The sequence below is a fragment of the Heterocephalus glaber genome, unplaced genomic scaffold, assembly GCF_053883595.1.
Source record: "Heterocephalus glaber isolate CG9 unplaced genomic scaffold, H.glaber_assembly_v1.0 deba00001444, whole genome shotgun sequence".
In the NCBI taxonomy this organism is placed as follows: domain Eukaryota; kingdom Metazoa; phylum Chordata; class Mammalia; order Rodentia; family Bathyergidae; genus Heterocephalus; species Heterocephalus glaber.
Window position 1 is genome coordinate 25,468,734 of NW_028258297.1, and position 27,905 is coordinate 25,496,638.

At 41.5% G+C, this 27,905-nt stretch overlaps 1 pseudogene; it reads right to left on the reverse strand.

Moving 5' to 3' along the window:
• LOC101705374 (NOP protein chaperone 1 pseudogene) overlaps positions 1 to 25,753 on the reverse strand; it is a 42,931-nt pseudogene extending 17,178 nt beyond the window's left edge.
• Positions 25,754 to 27,905: the final 2,152 nt, after the last annotated feature.

The window sequence follows — 27,905 nt, forward strand, 5'->3', positions numbered from 1 at the left end:
TGACTCTCTTGGAGGCCCAGCCCTGTCTGACTGCCTACAATGCTCCTACCTACCCTAGCTGTCCGTACTACTGTCACCAGCTGCTCCAGGGCAGAGTGGCCACATTCTTTAATGTGATGGCAGGAACAGGGCCAGGCACTGAGCCCGCTCGGCCCTCTGTGCCCGGATTCTGCCTGGACTCTCCCTTTCCCTCCCTCATCTTTGGTTGGCAATCGTACAAAACCCAGATGTCAGACTGTCACTGATGTCCTAAGCAAGGAATCTAGTGTTCGGCAGCTCCCTAGGCCTCTGACTGTATGACTCTGAGGCCCCTTTGCCTTCGTTGGAGCAAACTCTGCCGGTGCTAGGTGTGGGCTCTGCCTTCTTTTCCCCACAACTTTCTCTCCCAGGCACCTCCGACTTCTCATGAGAACCCATCACAACCAAACAGGACAAATACTTAAAAAGCCAATCAAGCAACAACAACAACAGAGATCAAACAAAACCTCCCTTTAAAAGAGGAAACCCCAAACAACAGCCTCACCCACACCTCCTTGGAGGAAGCTAACTTGCTGCCTTCCAGAAAATGATGGAAACATGCTATTCAGAAAGTACTTAGCACATGAGTCACTCTCCTCCTACTCATTTATCTGTATGAAAATAGGCTTACGCTTTCACTTCTAGCTCTCCTGCCCAGAATGCATTATCCTTTGGTGGCACCAGAAATGGTTGCTTCAAGCGATGGTCGCTGGTGAGAACAGCAGGCAGTGCCAGCTGGAGGGGGCTTGGGATGCCAGTGGTGAGCCATCCCAGGAGAGGCAAGGCAGAGAGCTGCGCTGCCTGGGAAGGAAGGACAGTGACAGAGATGGCTGAGGCTAGGTCCCCTGTTAGCATTTTCTCAGAGCACAAAGAGGGTAGTTGTCCTGGACAAGGTCATCCTGTGAGCAGACATAGGAATGGGACAGAGTCAGACTGGCATGGCCAGAGGTTCCACACCCGACACTACAGTTGGCAGGGCTTGGGCTAGGCTGTTGCCCTTGTAGTAGAGGAGCAGGGTGGCCAAGTGAAATGGGAGCAGTTGACATACATATCACTTTGCAAGGGAAAGTGAAGTAGAACCAAGTAATATGGATTCTACTCCTGGTCATTGCTTTTCCCGGGAGTCAGATTTCTCATGTCTCAGTAAAGGCTTGGACTGGACCGTCAGGAACTGACAAACTGTGGCCCAAGGGCTGAATCCAGCTTGCTGCCTATTTTTGTGAGGCCAGTGAACTAAGAAGGCGTTTACATTTTAAGGGATTAAAACAATACTAACGTTTTCATGACATGTAAATTATATGAAATTCAAAATTTGGTGTCCATAACTAATATGCATTAGAGCACGGCATGTCTACTCCATTGGACGCAAGGTATGGCTGCCAATGTTGAGTGACTGGGGACAGGGGCTACATGGCCTGCCTAACTGAGGGTATTGACTGTGTCTTCCTAGGCCCTGCAAGGTCCTCACGGCTCTCACATGTCCTTTGGGATTTCCCCACCTGCCCTTTCAACCTCAGTTCTCCTGTTGCATTCTCCCCCATTTCTCAGCACTTGTCCCCATCCCTTGTTCTGGTTAGATCCAGGTAACAGGAGGACGAGGCTGGAAACCTGGGCTTCTGATCAAAGGTGCCTGAGTACAAGGGACAAAACAGGGTGGGAGGAACATGTGGAATAGAAGCAGGTGACTCTAGACATGGACAAGAACCCCGTTTCTTAGTCATTAGGGTTGCATTTTAATCAACCTAACGTGAACTTGGCTTTGGTGGAAGCTTGAGACAGTCACACTCCTGGAAGGACACATGAAGGAAATTAAGACATCTGGGTTCTTCTCCAGTTTTTTCATTCATTTCCCAACAAATGTTTACCATGCACCAGGGGTACAGCAGTGCAACAACAGTACTGCAGCGAGTGAGCCGTTGTACAAGTGTGCAGTGCTACTATGAGAGTAGCATTTACCTTTCTAGGTGTGAATTTTTATCTCCTTAGTTTGAGCTCATCAGTCTAACAAGCTGAGGTAATTTTGGAACATTAATTTTAGCCTTTTTTTCTCAGCCTCGGTTTATCCATAAATGTTTTATGGATTTTTTTTCTTTTCATAGAAGATGTTTATAAAAATGTTGGTCAATAGGCAGAGATCTTTGGTTCTCTAGTACAGACTACCTGCTAGGTAAGTAACTATAATCAGAAGCCTTTTGTTTGTGTTTGCAGTGCTAAGTGTCAAAACCAGGACCTCTCCGTACTGTCTCATTTTCTATACTTATTATGTGATTCCTACTTGTCCAGGTCTGGGACTGACCTTAGGGAAAAAAGTAATTAAGGCAGGAGGGGGAGGGTGTTCACAGCTACTGGACAGGATGGAAATATAGAGCAGTAGTGATAGCAATGAGATGTGGGCTGGAGGGTGACAAGAACCAGGAAGCAAGAGAGGAAGTGCTTGGTTTGGCCCCGGGGTAACACGAAGATTTTCTCAATCCACAAGACATGGTGGGTGATCTGTTCTAAAAGGCATCCATGAGAAATGTTGCCCAATGTCATGTGAAATCTAGCCATGACATTTATGGCATTCTTCTGATCTAGGTATTCAATAAATGTCTCTTGAATCTTCTCTCTCTCTCTCTCTCTCTCTCTCTCTGAATTCACCTTCACACTGAGCTACATCCCCAGCCCTCTTTTCATTTTTAAATATTGAGAGTCTTGCTAAATCACTAAATTGCCCAGGTGGGACTTGAATTTGCAATCCTCCTGCCTCAGCCTCCAGAGTTCTGGGATTATAGGCGCATATCACCACCCTAAGCTCCAAGGAAGTTTTATACTGTGTCATGCACTCTGCAATCTGGCCTGGCCGGATCTATTCTAAATGCTTGGCCTCAGTTTGGATGTAAAATGTATATATGCCTTTGCAAGCCACTGTAGCTTCTTTCAACTTGCCTGTGACTTTCCTGGTTTTAATAATGATGTTCTCCATGGATCCCATCAGTCTCAGGCAAACCAGGGCTGTCGGTCACCCTGAGTGAACCAAAGGTGCTAAGTACTTGGTGCCACAGAATATCCTATGTGGCATTAGGGAGGAAAAGCAATTGCTGGAAAGGGGCATAGTTTGTGAGCCCACGTATGAGGTGCATGGGGCACGTGAGGCAGTGGGGAGCTCAGGGTTTTGTGTGTTGGTGGGGCCCATGAAGGTCACCCCAAGGCAGAAGTGCGTGGCACAGCATGAGAGGTCTGGGGCAAAGCCCTGGGTGGCTGCAGTCTTCCAGCCACTTCTCCTGGGCCTGAGCCAGGCCTCTCCCACGTTACTTTCCTGAGCATTTAATTGAGTGAAGAAAATGAATGGAGAAGACATAAGAAAGGTTCCAGCCCTCAGACCACAGCTACTTTTCTGCACAAGTTTCCTGGGAGCATGCTCTCCCCCATGCTTCCTGTCCTTGGAGGACACTCATTGCTGCAGGAAACCAAGGCCAGCACGTAGCCAGGGCTGCTGTCCTCTTCAAAAACACTGGGTCAATAAAACCCAATGACTGTGGGTATCCTGCAGGTGAGGTGACAAGGCACACAGAGGAGTTTAACTTTTCCTACCCACACCCATGTTACCCACTCACTTGGGGAGGGACACACAAGGTTAGAGCGCCTCACTTCCAGCAGGAAGCATAAGGAAGCCTTTAGCCAGTCTAGTCCTACATGTATGCTCTGGCCACACCCAGCAGCCCCCTCACACCCCTCTGCCTCCTAAAGGTTAAATAGTTCCCACAGGGTACAAGAAAGGGTTATTGAAAACAGCAGGTTTCTTTCCTTAACTTCAGCACTTCTGGTAAATCTCTGATCCAGCATCTAGTGGTTAACCACTGATACAGGAAATGACATTTAACGTTTTTATCACTCAGCCAGAAATGGAAGAACAAGGCAAGTCTGTGTGTAGGGGAGATGGATGGCTGCCCACCACTTTCATCTTAAAGGCACACTATTTCTTTTCCCAATCCCGGGGGGACAGGGGGCCTGCTGTGTGGTGGGAGGACTTGCAGCCTCATTTCTTAGAGTGGGAACTGAACGTCATCAGCTGTTGAAAGGGGCAAAGAGGATGGTGCTGGGTTCCCCTTTCTCAGGAGTGTTGAGTGTGGAACGAGGCAGGCCAACCAGGCCTCATAGGCAGCACAGCCAGGGTGCTGAGCACGGATGTCACATTCGGTTTTACTTGCAGTTTCCCTTGGTGGCTGGGTGGATCTTCATTTCTTGTTGCCCTTTAGGGATGAGGGGTTTTTCAGTGCAGCTGCATGCTGACAGTGACAACGGCAACAATAATAAACACCTGTTTGTTGAGTGGTAACGAGGTTGAGAGCTGGTAAGTGCTATAGCCAATAAGAATTTGAACCGGGACAGGTCCGATGCCAAGCCTGACTTGCCCTACAGACAGCTGGTAGTGAATGCACCCCGAGGCCGCACCTCCCTGCCCAGCCTCTGCCACACCCATTGGGAGCCTGAGGACAATGCATTTTAACCAGGGGTCCCCAGGTGCAAAGGGCTGGGAGACATCAGTCAATGCATTGTTGGGAAAGACACCCACCACATTAGTTAGGGCCCCAGATTCTCTGTTGAAATCCCCCTTTACTCAGCAGGAACTATGAAGGGATCACTTAGGTGCAAAATGGTCCTTTTCAGGCTCTTTGGCTTATCTGCACACATATTACTTGCCTGCAGTCGTACCTCCACCACTAGGCGGCAGTGTGGTGCAGCAGGCCAGCTCTAGCCACTCTAGCAGGCAGGAGCCATAGGAAGAGTTCAGGTATCCAACAGGGATCCCACTGACCTTGGGGAGTAACCTATTGATTTCTGCCCTGCCTTGTCCTCGGGAGGCTTTGAGGTGTGGGCCATTCCCAGCCTTTTGGAACCTCAATTTATCTGTCCATGTACTTGTTCTGAAGAGGAAATGAAATCTAAAAAGCTCTGAAAAGTAAATTTGACCTTCCAAATTTGTACTCCATTCTGTGAGTAAGAAATTGCTCTTTGATTCGAAAGCCTTTCTGAAAGAGTAAAATCTCATACGGGTGTTGCACTCTCAGGGGTTGTACACACTGCTCAGCTGGGTGGCTTTGAACCAGAAGCTGATGAAGCTTCCAGGGTAAGATGCGGGTCGTCCCCAAGGCCAGGTTCTCCAGGACCCATCTCCGCAGTGCATTTATCTGGCTGAGCAAAGCAAGCAGCACAGCAAATGCTCTGGGTTATTTCCTGTGCACTAGGGAACATAGACCGATCTGGCATTCTCCTAGCTGAAGGAATTACAGCCTGCTCAGTAGTGCCCATCTCTGGATCCCCACTGCAGTTATGGTGTGTGTGTGTTACAGAACACTGATGCCCAGATCCACCTTAAGGTATTATTCACTTAGTATTTGCATTTTTTATAAGGTCCTTAGGTGACTGTGGTGTGTAGAGAGCCACCAACCTAGATGGAGAGACAGATAAGTTAGAGAAACACCAACAAACTACAACACAGAGTACTAAATACTCAGATTTTGGTAAATACAGGCTGCTATGGCAACACACAGGTAGAACCACTTAACCAGCCTAGAAAGAGCTGGGGAGATTTCCTAAAACATCACAGCTGAGATTCCATAAGCTGGAATTAACCAGCTGGATCAGGACTGACGGGGGTGGGGTGTGAAGGGAGGTGAAGTTCAGATAATTTCTAGGGTAAGCTAGGTGGATTTTTCAGAGTCCAGGAGTGAAAGAGAGCTAGACGTTCATGTGGAATTGAGAGCAGATCAGTGTAGCTGAAGGAAGCTGGGTGGGAAGCGCAGTGATGAAGCCGGAGATGAGGGCAGAAGCCAGCACATACTGGATGTTGAGGGCAATTCTGAGGAACTTTCGGTCTTATCTCAAGTGTGAAAGGAGCCAATGAAGATTTACGATCAGAGCAATGGGTGTGATCAGTTTTTTGGTGTGAGAAGTAGATAGGAAGGGAGCCAGATGGAGGTAGGGTGTGAGAACGTGCTTCACTGACCATTTCCTGAGCCATTTTTAGTGACTCAGGGTGTAGCAGAAAGTGGAGAGAAGTCCAGGATAATTTCCAAGTTTTCCCATGAGCAACAGGTGAATGGTGGTTTAGTCTTGGCTTGGCCAGGCAGGAAATTCTGCATGTGAAAGAGTGGGGTTGCTCAATGGCACCTCACATAGAGCCCTACCAGCTGGCAGGGGCTGGGAGGGGCTTTGCAGACAGCTTGGGGCACCCAGAGCCTATGCAGGTCTCCTGTAGTCACCCTCCGGGAACTCATGGGAGGATGTGCACCTCTGTGGCTACAGGGATCCTTCCTACTTGAGATGCTCATTTCCTCAATTAGGCCAACTCCAGACCAGCCTCAGTCTCAAAGACACAATAATGGCTAATTTCCATTTCCTGTGACCTATTACCTACAACCTGTTTTTTTCCTCTAATTAAAACCTTATGACCTTCATCCACCCACCTAAGAAATTCTTTAATGATACAGCCATCTAAAAATATTCTCTATGTTCTTGTTGACAAGCATCTTAGTCACTTTCCCATCACTGGGGCAAAATACCCAAACCCACAATGTAAAATTTTTTTATTAGTATATGTCTGCCATACATAGTGATTACATTTATTGTGGGGAGTTGGTCGTGTACATAACACATTTTAATTCCTTTAAAAATTCCTTTCCTCCCTTTTCTTTTCCAAAAGCCCTGTCTCCTTGTTTCCTTTTACCTTTTATTTTGTTCTTTAATTTATTTATACTTTGAGTTTCTCATATAAGAGAAACCATGTGCCAACACCCACATCTTAAAGAGAGGTTTAATTTGGCTCATGGTTTTTAGAGGATTCATTCCACAGTGCAAAGGCCTGGACAGAGGACAGCTGCCCATCCCATGGCAACCAGAAAGCAGAGAGAGAAGGGAGGAGCTGGGGATGAGAATACACCTTTCCAGGTCACAGTCCACATGGCCACCTCCTAACAGCAAGTCAGCGATACCACTCCAGTGGTCCAGTCAGCTTCCAAACACATGAGGCTTTGGGGGGACATTTAGATCTAAGCCATAACAGATTTAGGTTCCATCCAGTAGGGTGCTTGACTTCCACGTCACCCTTGTTCATGGACTTGTCCCCTCCAAAGAGTCCTACTCATTTCTTTTTCTCTTCCCTTTCCATTTCTTTCTGTTTTCCCCCCTAGTCCTAGGGACTGAACCTAATGCCTTTGCACTGAGCTACATCCCTAGACTTAAAAAATTTTGAGACAGGACCTCACTAACTTGCTAAATTGCTCAGAGTGAGCTCTATCTTGTGATCCTCCTGCCTTAGCCACCTGGAATTACAGGTATTAGTTGGATGTCTCCTCTTCCCATCAGTCCATTGATGCCAACTTCAAAGACCACCACTGAGGCTGACTTCCAAGACTACTATCGGCTCTTGCCTGCTCTGTGGTCCATTTCTGCATTACTCATAGGTGATACCTTTCCTCTTTTCACCCCTCTCTTTGATCCCTCATCTTCTGATCCTCCCTCTCTGTACTTCTGCCATCATTCTACTTGCCTTATTTTTGGTTTCTTTCCTGTTTTACTCATCATCTTGTTATTCCATAAATATGTCAAATTGTCATTCTGCAAAGAAGTCAGTTAGGTCCTATGCCTTTAATTTTACTTATTTCTCCCTCCCTCCTTCCCTCCCTTCCTTTGTTTTTCCTTCCTCTTTCTGTCTCTTTCTAAGAGCTAGGGATTGAATCAAGGGCTTTGTGCATGCTAGGCAAGTGCTGTACCACTGGCCTACACCCCCCAGCCCTAATCTTGATCATTAGGATTATTTAGTTATTTAAATATGAAAGCATAAGGGAAAATTCTTCATAAAGCATAAGTCACCAAAGAAATGTTCAATGATAATAGCAGTAACAGTCTTTGAAGATTTCTGCTTAATGATTTAGGTATAATTTACACCCACAGACAAAGGTTGAGGTGTAATGAGATTATATCCCAATCCTCTCCTGGAGTTCCAATGTCTACTGAGTTGATCTTTCATAATTCAGATTCTGAACTGAAATGAAACTCTGTAAGTTATATGTAAAATTTGATTTGCCTTCTAGTTCTTTGCCATTCATAAAAGAATTTGTTAGGAGGACTGTGTAAATTCTTATTACGCCTTTTCATTGTAAATAGTGTCACTTCTGCTTGGAATTCTTTCTTCCCAAACACACACCCTCATGCATATTATTTCATTATATTCATTTATTCATTCAATCACTCACCTTCTATCTTTTGAGTCCTACTATGTGACAGGTACTAAGAACGGGAGATACAGTGGTGGGTACAAATAGATAGGATCAATGGCCTCATGAATTTGTAGCTTACCACATTAAAAAGGGGAAACTGTAGAATAGTAGTTGTGTTGAGTAAAATACTAGCTGAAGGAGAAGCCCATAGTGCCGTGGGGGATCTGACAGAGGCCTGGGGTGAGTGGTGGGTGGATGGCAGAAAGGCTTCCTAAGGAGGTCCTGCTTCCGCTCAGCTGTGTAAAATGAGGGCTAATTAGGTGAGGCAGGGGACGGGGAAAAGGAGGGAATAAAGCACAGACTGAGGCTGGGGATGGTCAGATTATGTGGGCTTTAAGGGCCATGTTAAGGATCTTGGTGGTTTTTTTCTTTTTAAACCTTCATTGTAAATCCTCTGAATTGTTTTAATCAAAGCAGTGTTATGCTTGCGTAACGGTAGATCTAAAAATTCTAGAGTCCATCCTTTATTCTCTGTCCTTGAGAGATATTGTATTGTATGGTATTGTATTTTAAGTACTGGAAATTGAACCCAGGGCCCCATGCATGCTAGGCAGGCACTTTATCACCAAGCTACATCCCCAGCCCTTTGAGAGATTTATCCTGATTTATGGAAGGAGTCAAATTCATGAACAAGTATGAAGCTATGGGCTCAGTGCTTTGCTGTAACTACATTCAGAAGGCCCAAGGAGCCTAAGGAAATAAGATATGTTACTAGGTGAGGGTGGTCCAAGAGTGTTTAGGAACTGCAGCAGTCCAGCTGTCTTTCCTTCTGGGCATGTGGTAGCTTTGCATTTCTCAGCAGACTTGAATTTAGGTGTGGGCAGTGGCGGTAGCACAAGGCCTGTCTGGCATTTCCGGGTAGAAGATTTAAGAGCTGCTGCATCCTTTGCCACATTCCCTTCTCCTTTGGCCACTGACAGTGTTCAAAGAGTAGATGCTTTGTCAGATTGTGACCTTGAATGAGGACCATGGCATTGGAAACAGAGCCACCAACTGACTTGTATGACGTGAAGGATGAACAAGAAACAAAGCTCTGTTGTAAACCATGGAGATTTGGGAGTCATCCGTTGCAGGGGCATAATTTAGTTTAGGCCAGCTCATACCAGGAACTGATAAAAACGGAAGTGTCTTGAGAGTTTTACATTGCATGAAAACTAATGAGTTAGCCAACCACAGTTGCCTGGATATTGACAGAAGACATGAGATCCCTGAGGCAGAGACAAAGGATTTTGTTACAGCAAAGCAAACAGCATGAGATTTGTTTTAGCATTGATTCCCTTGCTTGGCAAGTCTTGCGGCAATGTAGATTGGCCCAGGTGGATGCTGCACCCAGTGGGTCTGTGTGACAACTGAGGAATCCCAAGCTTAGGAAACCCCTAAGTCTTTTATGATGGACTTCAAGGAAACCTACTCAACCTTTTGCTGGGAAGTACTCTTTACTATACTGGAAAGCAAACAAACCTTCTCTCTGCTCTGGACAGAGTCACTATTTTCCAAAGCTTTTCATTGTACAAGCATTCTTGCAAAGATGGTCTGGAAAAAAATTTGTCAGAATTTTGTTTTAAGAAGTGCGGAAATGTGACAGACCCTTGGAGAATTGTCTCCAAACAGTATCTTTGGATAAATGGAAGATAATGAATGGTAGAATGTATCTGAAGCCAGGTGAGGAATTTTGAAGACCATGCCAGGGAGCTTGGACTTTATTCAGTAGGCCATGGAACATTTAAAACGTGGAGAATAGAAGATGGATTGAAGAAGAGGGACATAGTGCTAAGAGAAGGGTTAGGAGTGAAGATGTAGGTATGGAAATTTTTAATATCCTGAAGGGAGCTGAAGTCCCTGGACTCCACATGTAACTTGTTATAATTCTATAACATGCAAAGCTTAGGTGAACATATATCTCATTTAGTAGTTAATTTTTTTAAATGTTTCAGAAGCTTATCATTGAAGAAGTGTGATACAGATATCCAACAAATAAAACAGAAGGAGCTATCCTTTATTTGAAGCAGTGACAGGAGACCTAGAGCCCTGCCTCTGGCTCCAACACTCAAGGACTCATCTCCACAGTCCCTGGGAGCCAGAAAACGCTCTTTGAATTCACTTTCCTCTTCCCAGTTTGCCCAAGGATTAATTCTCCTTTCTCTCTTGTTTCTCTCAACGTTTTTGTCTTATCAGCAGAGCAGGTTTATCGCCTTGACATGTTTGTGGGAAGCATCGCTGATCTTCATCTCTGTATCTCCCAGAGCCCCCATTCAGGGCCTTTCATACTGGAAGGGTCTCAGCCAGTGTCTGTGTCATTACTCTAAACTGGCATGAAAAATGCATCAATGAGATAACTAGAGAATTAACTTTTCGGGGGGATAAAGCTTGGGCTTTGAAATTTAGTTAAATATAATAATCTCTGAGATCTCGCCATGGGCAAATAAAAATCAAAGATATAATGAAATGTAAGAAAAAACTTCTTTCTATAGTAAAACAGTCCTGTGGAAATAGTTTTGTCTAGTGTACCAACACATGCTTATTTAAGAAACAAAGAGCTTTTTATTAGAAAGGGAACCGTGGTCCAAATAAATAACATCCTCCACATTAGTGTGAGAAGGTTGTCAGAACTTCCTCAAATAGGTGAACACATTCAGTCACCTGTGGTTCCACCAGGCCAGAAAGGAAAGCGTCCTTGTGTTTACTCTGCTACCTTATGCCAGCAGAATAGTTATGTTTGAAAATACAGAATTTAAAAAAGCAGCAGCTGGGTTGAACGTGTTCGATCTAGCTGTTAAATCTACTCAAAGTTCATAAGGGATTTGGTGAAAACAATGGTTCCTTGAGTCTCTGAATACCCTACATTTTCCTGGGCATTATCATCTTTAATGAATGAGTTCTATTGACTTTTAAGGAGAAAACCACAGCAAGGAGAATTTCTATTCATCTTCCTCTGCTTCTGTCTTGGCCACTGTCCGCATATCTGTTTGGGAAAAGGTCAGCCCCAAGTCTGGTTGAGGAAAGGGAGGGACAAGTTCAAAAACTCACTGTGAGAAGGGGTCCAAAGAGTGAAAATTTAGATTTTGGAGCTCTCTTTAAGTAGAAGAATGTAAAATTGGCTATGAAAAGTGGATATGTAGAAAACAGAAATCATAACAATATTTATCTTAGTTACTGAAAACACTTGTGGGGCCGGGGATTTAGCTCAGTAGTTTCGTCGCCTGCTGTGCAAGCGCAAGGACCCGAGTTCGATCCCGAGTACCAAAAAAACCAACACTTACAGTATTTTTAATTATTTTAGTTACATACTCTGTTTTTATTTTTTTATTTTATTTTTAATTCTTTTATTGGTACATTTTAGGTATACAATACATGTACATTTATCACTGGGTGCTTGTACCTGTACATGATGTATCTCGGTTCTTATTTTTTCCCCATTCCCTGCCCTCCCTTCACCCCTCCACCCTTCCCTATTTACAAAGACTTTGTTTCCATTTTTTCTTTTTCTCATGTTTTTTCCTTTCCCCTACCCCTCCCACTTCCCCTAGCCCTTTGGACCTTTTCTTCCTATTTCACATTATCAATTATTCATTTTAATCCTTATTTACACTTTCAGTTTCTCACACCAGAGCATACTCTGTTTTTAAATTACATTTATTTTAACGGGTACATGAAAACAAAATTTTATAGATTAATGGAGTAATGTGATATTTTGATACATGTATAATATTTAAATCAGGTTAAACATTTCTATCTCAAGCACTTATTTGTTTAAGAAGAAAACTTTGAAAAATCTTTTTATTAGCTTTTTGAAATATACAGTAATGTATGTAGTCACCTTGTTGTACAATAATAACACACTAGATCTTTCTTGCTTCTACCTTACTACATATTGTTCAACATTTCCGCATTGATTGTATTTTTATATGACAGCAACTTTATGATATCTTCTATAGAGAGAACAGAAAGATTTTTCAGTCTTAGGATGGCTGACAATTTATTTTTATTGTTGGTATCTTTTAAAAATTCCAGCTTCACAACTTGTGATTAATAACACCAAAAAAATATTTAGGATTGTTAAATTTGGGAAAATCATTGGCAAGTTTCTTTCATATACAAGCTCTAAAATTTCAGGGCATTTGAGATTTTCTTGTGAATTTCTGTCTTAAATATTCTTTGAACTGATAATGTTCACATCCTCATTTTCATGGTATATTATGAATTTTAGGTTATCTTCATTGATGCTATTTTTTATGTCAAATCAGTAAACAATTTAAGTCCTTCCCTAATCTATTCCTATTATTAACTTTTCATTAATTGGATTATCAAATAATTCAAGTTTATTGTTTATCACTTCTTTTTGAAATGTGTTCCTTCCCTTTCTCCTAATGGATTATTAAATATCTTTGGTTATAAAGACACCCTTTTTTGTTATAATTTGCTTCTTTTTGGTACCAGGGATTGAACTCAGGACCTTGCACTTGCAAGGCAGGTGCTGGAACCACTGAGCTAAATCCCTGGCCCCAATAATAATTTGCTTCTTGATGTTAAGATATCTATTGATGGGCCAGGGATTTAGCTTAGTGGTTTCACCGCCTGCTGCATAAGTGCAAGGACCCAAGTTCGATCCCGGGTAACAACAACAACAAAAAAGATATCTATTGATTTTTATTATTCATTTTTGTTGCTCTTCTTTTGCTTTTTTTTTGGTATCTGGAATCGAACTCAGGACCTTGTGCTTGCGAGGCAGGCAGCAGAACCACTGAGCTAAATCCCCAGCCCTACATGTTGTTATTTTTAAATCTGAATGTTCTCATAATTCCTTAACTAAATTTTTGTTTTTGGTACCGGGAATCGAACTCTGGTCCTTGTGCTTGTGCAGCAAGTGGCAAAACCATTGAGCTAAATCTCCGGCCCTAACAACTAAATTTATTAAATTTTAATTAGAAGGCTGTAATTTCTCATATGTTTTATTAAAACTTTCTGAAACAGTGGTGGCGAACCTATGGCATGCATGCCACAGCCGGCTGTTTGTTATCACTGAAAGCTTTAAAAGGTTCACCATCACTGTTCTAAAATATTTTTGGAAGATGTTGGAAAAAGGGAAGAAACATGTTGGGTTAGGACCTTAATTCAGCACATAGATTGAGGTAGAGGAAGTTTGTGGGAGTTGAGCTAAAATGGGCCTGGGGAGGATCAGACAATGGCAGGCAGAGCCTGATGGGTGTTGACTGTTACTATGAAGACTTGAGGGAGGTGAAGGCAGTTAATTTGGGTTGGAACTGCTGCATCCTCATCAAAGAAACCCAAGAAAGGCAGTATCAGGATAGTAAAGCCAAGAAGAGGATGGCCACCCCTGAATGAGAGCAAAGTAGAGTCTCCTTAGAAAGAAATGAGGATGCTTATAGAAAAAGAAGCAAGTGCTTTGGAAAAAGCTTGGTGGTCAGGAAGTTTTGGAGGAACACTAGCCCTAGAATGCTTACAATGTAGCATTTTCGAGGTGAGAAGGACCAGTACTCCTCCAAGTGGAAGGAGGGACTGATAGCAATGTAGTCAGTGTGTCCTCCTTTCTCAAGAGACTATGACTCATGGGGAATCCTAGATTCTTCCTTTGGACTAGAATGGGTTGGGTTTTTCTCATGCAGATAAGGACATTTTGAAAAGAAGCATCTTGTGCAACAGACCATGAATTGTGGAGCCAGAAGGAATTAGCCATGCAAATTCTTTCTGCTATTGTCAGTAACTAAAGTTCTTGTTAATGGGTTTGGATCTTAAATGCCATCCAAAAGCTCATGTGTGGAAACTTTGTCTCCAGCTGAAGGCACTATTGGGAGGTGGTAGAACGTCTAGGAGATGGGAGGAAGTAGGTCACTGAGTGTGCCTTTGAAGGGCACATTGTTCTTGGCCTCTTTCTTTCTACTTTCCACCATAAGGCGAGCAGTTTTGTTCCACCATGCCCTCTCCATCATGATGTTCTGCCTCACCATAAACCTAGGAGCCATGGAGCCAGCCAACCATGGACTGGAACCTCTAAAACCATGGGCCAAAATAAATATTTCCTCTTTTAAGTTTCAGGTATTTTTTTTCCCACAGCAATGGAAAGATGGTCAATTCAGTCCTTAAGGCCCATGAAGTTAAATTCTTCCCTTTGCAAAAATGAGGGTAATAGTATACACCTTTTAGGGTAGCTATTACATAAATCTTATAAAATATGATGAAGAGCACAATAATTGTATAGTGCATAATAGACATTTAAAAGTGCTGTGGTTTTATAAAATATTAACTGCATTTTATAATTTTGCTGCCTTTTTGTTAATTTCTTATTTTCCAAATAAAGAAAATAACTTTAGATTGACTTATCTCAGTCAAATCTGAGAATTTGTAATTTCTACCCCGGCCTGTTTGCTTTTACTGGTAATGTTGTCAGTGTTACACACACAATCAAACACTCTTACACTCTCTGACGTGCACATGTACACACACACACATTTTGATGGACATTGTCAAGAAAGAGAATCAGAGTCCTTGAATGAATCCAGAGTTTAAAGCAAACAATATAAGAGCTGTGATCCCGACAACAGTTTTTTGTTTTGTTTTGTTTTTGTACTGGGCATTGAACATTTTCTTCAGTATTTTACAAGGAGATATATTTTACTCATGCAATGATGCCTTGATTTTGGAAAGGAGTCTATTTTAGTTCTCTGTGCACTGATGTTCACTGATATAATTGGATTATTTGTTGATTATTTTGTTGATTTTTTGGATTATTTTTCTTTATAATAACATTTGGATTCATTCTTTGCATGTGTTCTGTTGTAGTGCAATCACAAGTCCATCTGCATGACATTGAATGTTCCATCCTCTCACAAGAAATGGGCAACTTGTCCCACCAAGGGCACATTTGCCTATGGTCAGTACTGGTGAGAGAGACACGGGAGCCAGGAGGGAAGGAACTTCAGATCTCTTTTCTTTTCCCTTCCCTCTGCTCTGTCCCATCATGCATACTCTCCACTCTGCCAATGTGTGTGAGGTTTACTTTAAGTTTTGTTTATTATTATCTCACCTTGAGGAAGTAAGGAAAAACAAACACAAGCACCAGTTTGGGAGGGTTTAGATAGGTTAGACCAGAAATTTCCCACAGAAGACAGTGAAAGAAAACCCACATTGTCCATATTAGGTTTATATTAAGTATGATTTGGTTTGGAAATGAACAGTGACTCAGTAATTATTCTGTCCTACTTACTGAGACCCAAACCCTTCAAAAATTCTCTTTCTGAAGGTACAGGAACCTCAGTACAGTAAGCTAGTGCAGTCAGACATGATCTCAAATCTGCGACCTACTGAATTTTAAGAACCAGCCAGTGAAGGCACAGCCCCTGCTCTGATACTATGGTCATGGAGAGAGGGATCATCCAGTAGCTGGCCATTTCCTAGCCAAAAGGTTAGAGTGGGAGCACCCAAAAATTGTGAGCTCTTGTCAGAGTGAATGCTTTGGTGCATGTCTTGCTTGGTTGAATGATAATTTAAGACCTAACCAGATATTTATAACTTCCTTCACAAAAGGAAGGTGAAATAAATTTTAAAAAGGAAAGCTCATGAATAGCCAAGTTATGTTAAGAGTGGTTATTAATATCTTCATGCCTCATTCATCCTGATGAGCACAGTAGCTGCTCTTTTTCCTCAGTTCTGTTTTCTGTGGTTTAGTTCCATGTGATCACATGTGGTCTGAAAATACTAAATAGAAAATTCCAGTTATAAATAATTTATTAAATTTTAAATTTCATGCCATTCTGAATAACAATGAAATCTTGTAGTCTTGTACTATTCCATTCCTTCCCTCGGGGGAGGTAGATTTCCTTTTGGTCAAGTGTATCCATGCTGTATACACTACCTTCCCATTAGTCACTTAGTAGCTTTCTTAATTATCAGAGCCACTATTGTATTGTATTTAAGTAACTCTTATTTTATTTAATAATGGCCTGAATGTGTGATAATACTGATGCTGACAATTTGGGTATACCAAAGAGAAACTGTTGGTAAAAAGTTAAAGTTTTCTACCTAAAAGGAAAGGAAAAAAATCTATGTTGAGATTGCTAATAACTATGGCAAGAGTGAATCTTCTTTTCATGAAACTGAGAAGAAGGAGAAAGAAATTCATGCAAATTTTTTGTGGCACCACAAACTACAAAAGTCATGGTCACAGTGTGCTAAGTGCTCAATTTGCAAAAGGTATTAAATATAGGGTTTGGATGACCTGTGGCTTCAGGCATCCACTGGAGGTCTTGGACTGTATCCCCCTGGACAAGAAGGGACTCCTGTACCCAATGGGACATCCTCATAGGGACCTGCAGTGAGGAGTACACTGATGTCTTTTCCTTTTTTTGTTTATAGCTTTCAGTAACCTGTCTTGTGTAAGTGGCCAGTGTAAGAGGCCAATTTAATTAAAGAACACAGGAGGACTAGGGAAGATTTATATAAGCTACGGCACAATATCATCCCATTGTGACCAAAGGGTGCGTGAGAGTGGAGATTCTCTTTACAATCAGGGAGAACAAACCTTCTGCCAGTGGTGGACCAATTGAACGATCTCTGAATATTGTGAGATGCTTTAAAATTAATGTTAATCGGAATAAAGTGAAAATGGCAGTAACACACTGACTGCCCACCAGAATTTCTTGTGCAGGAAGGTGGATGTCTCCTACAGAAGGTCTAAGCAGGCCTCTCTCCAGGTGAGAGTGTAACACCTTTCTCAGGCACGGGAATAGTAAGCACATTGCTTGAAAGTCAAGAAGGAAAGAGAACATATGCTATTTCATGTCTTATGAGCCAGGTACTCTGCACTGCACATGACAAAACAATCCTACCCCAAATGGCCTAGCAGAAGGGGAATTTGTTGCTTATGTGATAGTCCTAAGCACGGAGGGTCGGCTCCCCACAAAGCTGTGATCTTGTCCCCCTCTGTCTCTGCACCGTGACTGTTCACGTTTGTCCTGCCACATCCTCAGAGCAACACCCTCTGGGGTCACAACAGCTGCAAAGCACCAGGCCCACATTTTCTCACCTGTGAATCTCAGAGGAAAAGACATCATGTTATTTTCCAGAATTCCCAGTGGAAGTGCCATTTCATCACACCGATACCATTATGTTACAGTATTGGTGCTATTGGATTATTGCAGAGAATGCAGTGTTTTGATTGACAGAGAGGAGAGGCCAATCCCTATGATGGCTGGGTTAAGGGATGCTAAGATAGCTGGCAAAATATTATTTCTGGTTGTGATTGTGAGGACGCTTTTGGAAGAGATTAGCACTTGAATTATTAGCCTGAATAAAGAAGATCCACCCACACTGGTGTGAGCAGGCATCAATCATCCTGAATAGAACAAGAAGGCAGAGGAAGGGCAAGCTCACTCTGTTGTGGAGCTGGGACATCTATCTTCTCTTGCCCTTGGGCATTGCAGCCACTGTGTTTCAGGCTTCCAGCCTCTGGGACTTACACAAACAGCCTCCGCTCTGATCCTCAGGGCTTTGGTCTTGGACTGAATTATCCACTGGCTTTCCTGGTGCTCCTGCTGCTGAGAGCAGATGGCTGGGATCTCTCAGCCTTCATGATTGTGTGTGCCAGTTCCCATAATCAATCTCCCTCTTCCCTCTTCCTTGTGCACATCAGTACACTCATATGCTCTCCCACCATGTGATGCCTTCTGCCATGTTATGATACAGCAAGAAGGCCTTCACCGCATGTGGGCCCCCAATCTTGACTTCTCGGCCTTTAAAACTGTGATCCAAATCAAGTTCTATTGTTTATGATTTATCCAATCTGTGGTATTCTGTTATAACAACAGAAAACAGACCAAGACACCATTTAAAAAGGATCTTTTGGTTCCTCCCATTTGAATCCCTTTCTCCTTATTGACATAAGCCATTCCTGTAGTACAGTTGGACCAAATGGCTGTGCAATTGATAGGGCTTTAAAGTGTACCCCAGATTTGCCTTCTGTGCTTCCCCCATAGCTCTCCTGAAGATACCATCAGCTGCCATATGCCTGTGCCAGCACAGCAGCCCATTAGTGAGACAGGAATTACAGCTGCCACAATGTTCAGTGGAACTTGGCTATCAGAATCTCATTAAGAGATAATTAATCAACAAAAACTGGGTGAAGTCTGCCTAGCCTTTATGTGAAAAAATATGTGGCTCCAACAATGGTCAGAGACATTCTATTTGTTTCTTTCCCAGTAACAGGGAGCAACAATCACTTTCCCTTGTTTTTCAGTAATTACCAAGTCAAATGGCTTAAAGTGCTCATATTATTCAATCAGGAAGCAGAAGCATTGCCAGATTCCTAGTTGATAAACCCATTGCAGATGCAGTATTGTGACTCCTGTGCTTTCATCGAGGACAGACATTGGAAGGAAAGAAAAGGCAGAGACTTTTGCTGGTCTGAGAATGGTGAGATGCTGAAGTGGGGACCTCTGATGAGCCACCAAGCACCCCAAGAGGCAAAGATCATTGGAACACTAGTTATTCTTGTGTTCCTGATACTTCAAGGAAACCCTTGAGCCCACACTTCTCCCCATGCTTTAAGCAGCACATGTGGAATAGCTGTTGACACCAACCTTCTCCAGAGTGGTATCTACTGAAGAGGAGGAGCAGGAGTTTGGAGTTAGTTTGTGGCTCCCAACAAATTCAGGAAGGCATTAGTGCATTCCCTCTGCTCCTGTGTTCTGAGTTTACCTCAGACAAGAAAGTAGGCCCAGAGAACAAGGGTCTAGAACTGGCAGCCACTGGACTTACTGACAGAGTATGGATACGATTGTCATCTGCTTCTTTAATAGCCATTCTACGTTCTCCTGGTAACAGCCACAGGTTTTTATTTGGGAGGTGGCAGGAGACCCTTCTTGGAATTATGAGGGTGCATGTGATAGCATGGCATGATCTAGCCCAAAATGCTCTGTCCAGTCAACCTCATAATGAAATGACTACACTAACTTTTTTCAAGAACTGAGAAAGCTTATTAGCTATAAGACATATAAGACATTCTGTCACCCAGACAGAACAAATCTCCAGTCTATGTCATTATAGAGAAGTGAGAATGTGTCTGTATTCTTCAGTTTAGAAAAATCTTTTATTGAATTCCATTTTCAACAATAGAAATTTCAGACATGACTCTAGCACTAGTGAAATAGTATGAATCAGGAAGTAAAAGAAACTTTTTTTTCATCATTTCTGTATTCCTACCTTTGTTCTCCTAAGATAACCAATGATAATGACCTATTGTGCATCTTTTTGTGCTTTTTCCCAAGCTAATATCAATTTATATTATTTTAAGAATATTGGGATCACACTGTATAAAGTTCTATGTGACTTGTTTTTCCTCACATAACAACTTATTATGGCTATCCCTCTAGATAAAAATAGCTAGATAATTTTTTAATAGCTTCACAATAATGTCTGGTGTAGATATTTCTGAGTTTATCCAATCTTCATTTGGTGGACTTTTGGAAGTGTCTAGGTTTTCACCTATATAAGTAGTGCTGTCACAAATATTGTAAAGGTGGGAAATGGATGCATTCAACACCAGTGTTTTTTTTTCTATTATAAATTCCTAGAGCTGGGTTTGCTGAGTCAAAAGTTTTGTCATCTTCAGTTTGTAGTAGCTGTTATCAGACAGATTTCCAAATAAGAACGTAGCAGTCACCATTCCAGTAGCAACATGTGTTTGCTTTTCATTCTTGTTAGCACAGAATACCTTAGGGTTATAATTTTTATAAAAAATTAAATTTTTTTTGCCATTCTGAGAGGTGAGAAAAATGACATCTCTTTGCTACTTTAATTTGGATAAGCATCTTTTCATCGTTTATTGGCCATTTGGATTCTCTCTTGAGTGACTTGCTTCTTCTATTGTACTGAGTTGGACATTAGTCACTATCTGATGTGGGCATTTTTTTTCAGCTATCATTTGTATTTTGACTTTGTTTGCAATTGTCTTTTGTCAAAAGATGTTTTTTAAAAATTTGTATTAAGTTAATATTGTTTAAATATTTAAAAACTACTTAAAATTAGTTTTTCTATGAAAAATTCTAAAACAGAATCCCAAAGAAGAAGAAAATCACACATTATTATTATTCCACTCCTAGAAAACCACCCATAAATAGCTTCGTATTTTGGGGGATGTACATCCTACATTTTCCTACACAGATTTCATTCATTATTTTAAAACTTCCCCACTGAACAGCAAAACTCTAAATGGACATACTGATGAGACGATAAAGGGAAATGCCAATGTGGAGTTCTTTTTATAGATACATAAAACTTTTAGAAAGACTCAAATAACAGATGGAAGAGTGATAGGTAGTACTACTCAGGAGGGAAATTTATGGTTCATATTGTGATTATTCTAAAATGCACATTTTTGTTTATATTAAATTTTCTGAAACCAGGAAGTGTCTTATACATAACGAACCCTCTGGACCATACAGCAGTCAGAATGTGGTCACTGGCATCTGTAAATATGCGAACTTCAAAGCTGTTTGTGTGGTGTCTGTTTTTCACTTGGGTTATCCTCACCGTTAGCACAAATGCTGAATTTAATTGTGATTTGAAATGTCTTCTGAAAGATTTCACTATGATTATTTTATTGCATATTAAAGAATATAAATTAAGGCAGGAGAAATAAGCAAACTTCGGATTTCAAGGGAACAAGAGGCTAGTGAGTAATACATTGCACATTTCTATTCTTAACCCATTAGGAATATGTGACATTAAAATAATGGTGCATCAGGGCTGGGGATTAGCTCAGTGGTTCTGCTGCCCGCCTTGCAAGCGCAAAGACCCGAGTTTGAGCCCCGGTACCAAAAAACAAAAATAAAAACAAATAATGGTGCATCGTGTAAATTAAATTTTTAAAATAATTTTTTTATTATATTGGTACATTTAATGTATACAATATAATAACATTCATCATTGGAAAGGGTCTTTAAATTTAGGAGATATGATATTAAATTGATTTAGTATATGAGAAATGAATTTTTTTCAAGGGGTTCTGTAGTGTAACCATGGTCATTTGTGACTATTTCACATATTTCTGGTACAAATAAAATATGAGTGACACTAGACAAATATGACTTGCTCATCAAGATGCTTGGAGAGGCAAAGGTGATAAAAAAGAAAACACTGGCTTGTTTTGCATGCTTGGGATCCGAGAGAAAAGAAAGGACTGGGATGGACTTGGGGAGCAATTTTGAGAGGAAATAAGGGATAAACTCCATAAGAAAGGGTTCAAGTTTTGGATAAAGGGAGATGTTGGGACAGGGATTTAGCTCAGTGGTTTCACCACCTGCTGTGCAAGCACAAGGACCTGAGTTCGATCCCCGGTACCAAAAACAAAGAAAAAAAAGAGGTTGTGTTGCTTTGGACTTTTGAACTCAGCAGGTTCTTGGGCATGGTGTCTGTAGTTATTTTTCAGGTTATTGTGGATGCGTAGCACAACCAGTCCATCAATTCGTGTTGCTTTATCCATCCTTCTGTGAGCATGGCTGCTTGGAAGAAATCCTGGGCTAGGAACGATAGCGCTCCTTCTCTGAGGGCGTTGGTCAGGCACTAGTTTTGTGAGAAGAGGCCTGTTGCTTGAGTGAGGATCAAACCTGCCCAGATTAGATGGGAATGGTTTTGGTTGTTGAAGAACAAAGAGAATAAAGAGCCAACGTGCACAGCTATCTTTTGTAACTTAATCTAGTACCTAAGAACACAGCTTCTGCCCATCTAATAGGGCTCTAGTCTTAGGATCAGCAGGACATCAACAAGAGTATCCTGATAGGAAAAGAGCTGCAACTCCCTCTTATTTTTACCTGTCTCTAGTTTCATTTTAAGACACTTGATTTTTCTGCTTTTTTTCACAGGAAAATTTTCCTAAAGTGACTGATCGATGTAGGGCTAAATCTTAGCTCTTTTGTCAGCTTCAGTTTGACCTGAAACAAGGCAAAGTAATGCAAAGCGAAACACCAAAAACGAAAACAGAATAAGAATGGAGACAAACCGATTAGAAACATTGCCTTTTCGGTAGGCCAAAATCAGTTTTATGTGCTGTTGCTGCAGCAGTCTATTACCTTCAGTCAAGGAACCCAATATTTTTTATTAGTGCCTATAAATAACACAAACTGAGATTTGTTTTGGTGTATTGGTACATGCATATAACATACTTTGATTGTTTTTGTCCCTATTACCTACCTTTTCCTTTTTCTCTCCCACCCTTGTCCCCTTCTCCATCTCTAAAAGCCTGCCTTCTAGTTTCTAGCCACTCTCCTTTATTTATTCTTTTCTTTTTCGATTGTTCATGTAAGAGAAAACATGTGAAAGAAAATATAAGAGAAAGTTGAAGCCAGGGCCTTAACCATGTAGCCAGAGCTACAGTCCCAACTCTTTATTTTGAGACAAGGTCTTGGTAAGTTGCTAAATTGCCCAGGATAGGCTTCAGCTTGCAATTTTCCTGCCACATCCTCCCAGAGTGCAGGGATTTTAGGTTTTCATCACCATGCCTGGTCAATATTCAACTTCTGAGACTGGCTTATTTTACTTAACGTGATACTTTCTAGTTCCATCCGTTTTCCTGCAAGTGACATGATTTCATTCTTCTTTATGGCTGCATAATACTCAATTTGTGTGTGTGTGTGTGTGTGTGTATGTATGTATATAGCACATTTTCTTTAACCACTCATTTATTGATGGGCATCTAGGCTGTCTCCACAGCTTAGTTATTGTGAATTGCTCTGGTGTAAATGTGGTTATTCATCTATCACTATGTGTCTTTAATTTTTGGGGGAATATACCAAGGAGTGGTATAGCTGGATCAAATGGTATTTCTATTTTTAGTTTTTTGAGGAATCACAATACTGGTTTACATAGTGGTTGTACTACTTTACATTCCCACCAACAGTGTAGGGGGCAAAGAACCCAGTATTTTTGAGACCAAATGAGTTTTTAATTTCATGTATACTACATTTTTTCTAGTGTTTCCATCTTTTAAAAAAATAATTCATCTGTCCACTGAAATTTCCCATCTGTTTACTCTTGTTGTCTAACTCTTCTGCAAGTCCTTCTGTAAATTTGTCATAATTCATTTAAAGTTCACATCTGACAGTCTCAACATCTGAGTCATCTCTGGGTCTGTTTCTAATGACAGTTTTCTCTCTTGACCATGAGTCCCATTTCCTCACTTCTTCACACATCTTATAAACATTTTACTGTATGTTGGACATTGAGTATGACAGAGTACATAAATGATATGGAACCTCAGAAAAATACACCTCCTTTTTTTTTCAGGCCTCTAGAGTGGAGGCTGAGTCAGTCTATTCTAGAGTTATAGTGGGTCTGGGGTTAGTTGTAGCTTTGTATTCAATTCATGATTACATTCAGCATTTTCCTTTTAGCAGTGCTTAGGATTTGAACACTGGCAATACTCTTGGTTTCCTTCTATTTTATAGTTAGTTTTGTGGGTGTCTGAGAGATTTTTTTGTTTTCAATTCTTCTAGATTTCAGTTTCTCATGGAACCTCTCTCCGTGGCTTTTCGGTTTCTGGCAGTGTGTTCAGTTAAGGCACAGAGTGTTTTTTCAGGGATTTCTCCTGCTCTCTGTGCTTCTCCCAGCCTTGGAAGGGCCACTGAAGTACAGCTGTTAAAGGGTTAGAGTGCTTCTGAGGTATTTCTTTCTGCTTTCTTGCCCTGTCTTCAGCCTTTGGAAGACCCTGTCCTGCAACCAATGAAATTCTGGAGAACTTGGGAGGAGTATCTTCCAGCTCTACAGCACCTCTTCAAATCTTAGGAGGGTCATTGTTCCTAAGCCTGAAGTGTGTGTGTGTCATAGGTGTTTTCTGCACTCTGTAGTTCTGCCTTCAGCCCTTAGCAGCCTGCTGTCTTGCACTGCAAAAGGCTCTGTGCATCTTGCTGGGTTGAGAGGTATGGCAGGATGTGTGGACCTCTTCACTTTGCCTCCAGATTTTTGTCAGGAGCTGAAACCACAGAGCAAGTGGTGCCTACCTAACTTTTCTCCACAGGTCTTTATTAAATACATGAGGCTGGTAGAAAGGGGTGAGCATACATTTACTGCTCTGTTCCCATTGTTGATGGATGCTGAGGACAAAATAGTCAGCAGAGAAGGTTGGGTTCTTGCCTGAATGGATGGACAAACCAGTGAGGAAGACATTTTGATCAGATATTTACACGTATGTAAACGCATAAAGTGTAACAGTGATGTCTTAGGCCATTGGTTGTGGAAGAAGCAAGGGACACAACCTCATAAACCTCATAGGGTTTTTGTGCTCATGTAGACTCTAAACTAAATGACTTATTTTTTTCTGGTTTATTTTTAGAAATGTGCTGTATGTGGCATGGCAATGGGAAGAACAACAGATTTGCTTGGAGGACAAAATACATTTTAAATTTGTGGGATTTCTAAAGTAGGCTTTTTAAAGTTTCACAAGGATGAAGCCAGGTTGAGCTAATCTCTTGTCCATATAGAGAGGACATTGGCAGAACATGTGTGAGTTCAGTGACTTGAGAACTTGAAGACTTGGAATCAGTTTGGGAGAAGTAAAGACCCTCCAAAATCTGTTAATTTTCTGAAGATTCTGAAAAGTTTTCCCACTGAGGAGTTTAAAAAAACAAAACAAAACAACTGTCATTTGCCCAAGAAAATAACCAGGAAAGAAATCAGGAAAAACTCTTTTTTTCAGATCTCCCAGTGTCTAAATATATCAATATAAAAACATGGTAATTTTATGAGTGAAACAAATTATACAAAATGCATTTTTTGTTCCTAAACTAACTTCATGACTTTATATCTGTAAAGGGCACTACAAATAAGCTTTGCATGTATTTCAATCCCTTGCCCCTAAGTTTTCTTTGAAGAAAAAAAATTCTTTTTGTTCTTCTATGACTTAAAATTTCTGAAAAATCTGTATCTAGTCATCCCTTTGTTCTTGCTGGTGGTAGCTTGTGTTCTATTCCTTGTAAAGTTTGGGGGTATGGAATAAACTGTTCTTTTAGCCTAACTGATAATAAGGATCAACCCTCTACAATACTCACAAATACCTGCTAGGTTGTGTGAGACTGAAGCATTAGAGATGGATGTTCGGTCAGTGGTTTGGTTTTTTCTTTTGGTACTGGGGCTCGAACTCGGGTCCTTGAGCTTGCAGGGCAGGTAGCGGAACCACTGAGCTAAATCCCTGGCCCACATCAGTGGCTTTAACCAAGGTGGCCTGCTTCATTTCTTCTCAGCTTTTGTTGCCATGGGGGCCTGCCAGGTGCACAGAAATGCAGCAAGTTTATCCAAAGGACTAAAGAACCATCCAGCTAGAGAGTAATTTGTCTTCATGACATCCCCAGGTGGCACTCGGGCAGAAAGACTCACCAGGGTGGAGCACTGGCATGAGGAGCAGTTTGGATCTGCACAGAGGGGTTGGGGGCCAGGAGTCTGGGGCTTAGTCGCCTCTCTGAGGCCTCCATCGCTTACGGAAAGGTGAAGATATTGGTCAAAATCTCTATGGTCCTCAGGCTTTACCATTCTATATATCTTGACCCTACATTACAATATAAGAAGGTCAGAGGACTGACATAAAATGGACTAATGGGACAGTTGGGATTTCTTGATTCTGAATGCTCTGCAGTCTGGTAGATAAGTGGGTACTTTGAGGGCCAATCTTGGTTTATCATGGGAAGGGGAGAAAATAAATCTGGGAGAAAACAGAGTTGGGAGAAAATATATTCTTCTCATGCCAAAACGACTCTGTTCCAAAGTAGCAAGAATTTCAACATCTGCTTTAAGCTGTGTCACCTTGATGTCTCTTGGAGAAGGAATGGTTCCTCAATTTCTGGTGGTGCTTTGTTGGCTTATTTCCTTCTGCAGTCTTCCATTGATGCCTGGCTTCACTTATAAATAACCAGCTTGATACTGGCTCTGAGCTGTTCCTGACCAACATGATAATGCCTAGGCCACTCTTCCCTGCTCTAGTGATGGGGATGGGATGAGGAGCTGGGTGGCATTTCTGTCTCTGTGGTATAAGAGCCTACAAGGTTCCTTTGCCTTTCCAGAAGTGATTCCAAGGGCAGAATTGCCAGGAGGCCATCAGGGTGTCCACTAGTTTTATCTCTAGCCTAGACCTGAGAGGCTGAGACAGACATCTGAATTTAGCAGTTCTTAGTACTGAATCATAACTTCAGCTGAGTTCTGGAACTATTATGTATCTACAAAATTTTGAGCAGATTGTCGTCAATGTACATGTTTCTTCAAAATGACTGATTTCCACCCAACCACACTATTTCCTTTCTTGCTGCCCACACTGTAACCACAAGGGTGGCTCTGTTTATTGTTGATAAGATACTGCACAGATTTCTTAGATCTGAAAATGAAAATATCTGCCTTAGTTTGTATATGGAGTGACATGGGTTTGTGTGGATTTAGAAAGTGATTCTGAAATATTGGAAATAAACTACCCTTCCATTAATGGGGCATTGGTTTAAAAACATATGGTAATTAGTGAAATACAAAGTAGAGTATGAAATGATGATATAGTTGTATTTCATTGATAAAGGACAGTAACATGATCCCATTTTTTGCAAAAATAAAAAGTCTATATGAATATATTATAAACATTTCTACATGGCACCTGGAGTTAGACATTTGTAGTTGGGGGCTGAGAACAAGAATTTCTTGTGTTCAAGTGACCTGGATCCAGAGTCACACTGTTTTTACTACATTGTTTACAGGGTGTCACCCTGATTTCCAATGCTCTGTAGTTGCCCATGTATAAAATTTTTTTTGAACATTAGCTAAGAATGATAATTATGGGCAGTTTTGTTTTCTACTCATCAGATTGATTTTTTTCCCTATAATTGCCTCCATTATAGTAAAAACAAGAAAAAAGAGATTCAGAAGAATATTCTTTGCTTGGGATGTTTTGGTTGAATTTATTTGAACCTCACCTCTAGTTCAAACTTATAAATGTATTTCCTTCCTTCATTCCCTTTTTGCTTCTAAGTTCTTTACACTCAGTTATATTACATAACTGTGTCCCCTCTGATTAATAGAGATGCCAAGTTGGGCAGAACCTTCCAAAAGAAGAATTTTTCCTTTTCCACTTATGGAGTTAATACTGACCTCTTGGCAGTTTGACCCAACATCATCTGGAAAGCCAGAGAAGAAAACCAGAAGTAGTCAGAGGAGAAATAACTGGTTGGTAAATGGAGATTCAATCACTACTTCACAGCATTCTAAGAGAATTGCTCATCAACATCCTTGCTATGGCCGCCTCATGGGTAGAATCTCCTTTCTGCCCCTTCCTTGAGTTTGGCCAAAGAGAATGCTAGTAGATGTGACATGGAGGCTTGAAAAGATACATTAAAGCTTCATCTTTCGTGTCTCAGTGATCCATCATGAAAATAACTTCCCCCAGGTAGCTGGTATCTGCTCAGCTGAGAATGAACACACATGCCTGCAGCACAACCTGTAGGCTGGGGCCAAGTACAGGCTGGAGCCTCGTAGAGCTGAACTGTAACCTTGCTCAGCCTAGATCAGTGCTACCAGTCAACCATGCAGACTCCTGAGTGTTTAAAGCCACTGGGTTTTGAGGCAGTTTATTTATGCAGGTTATAGAGGAGA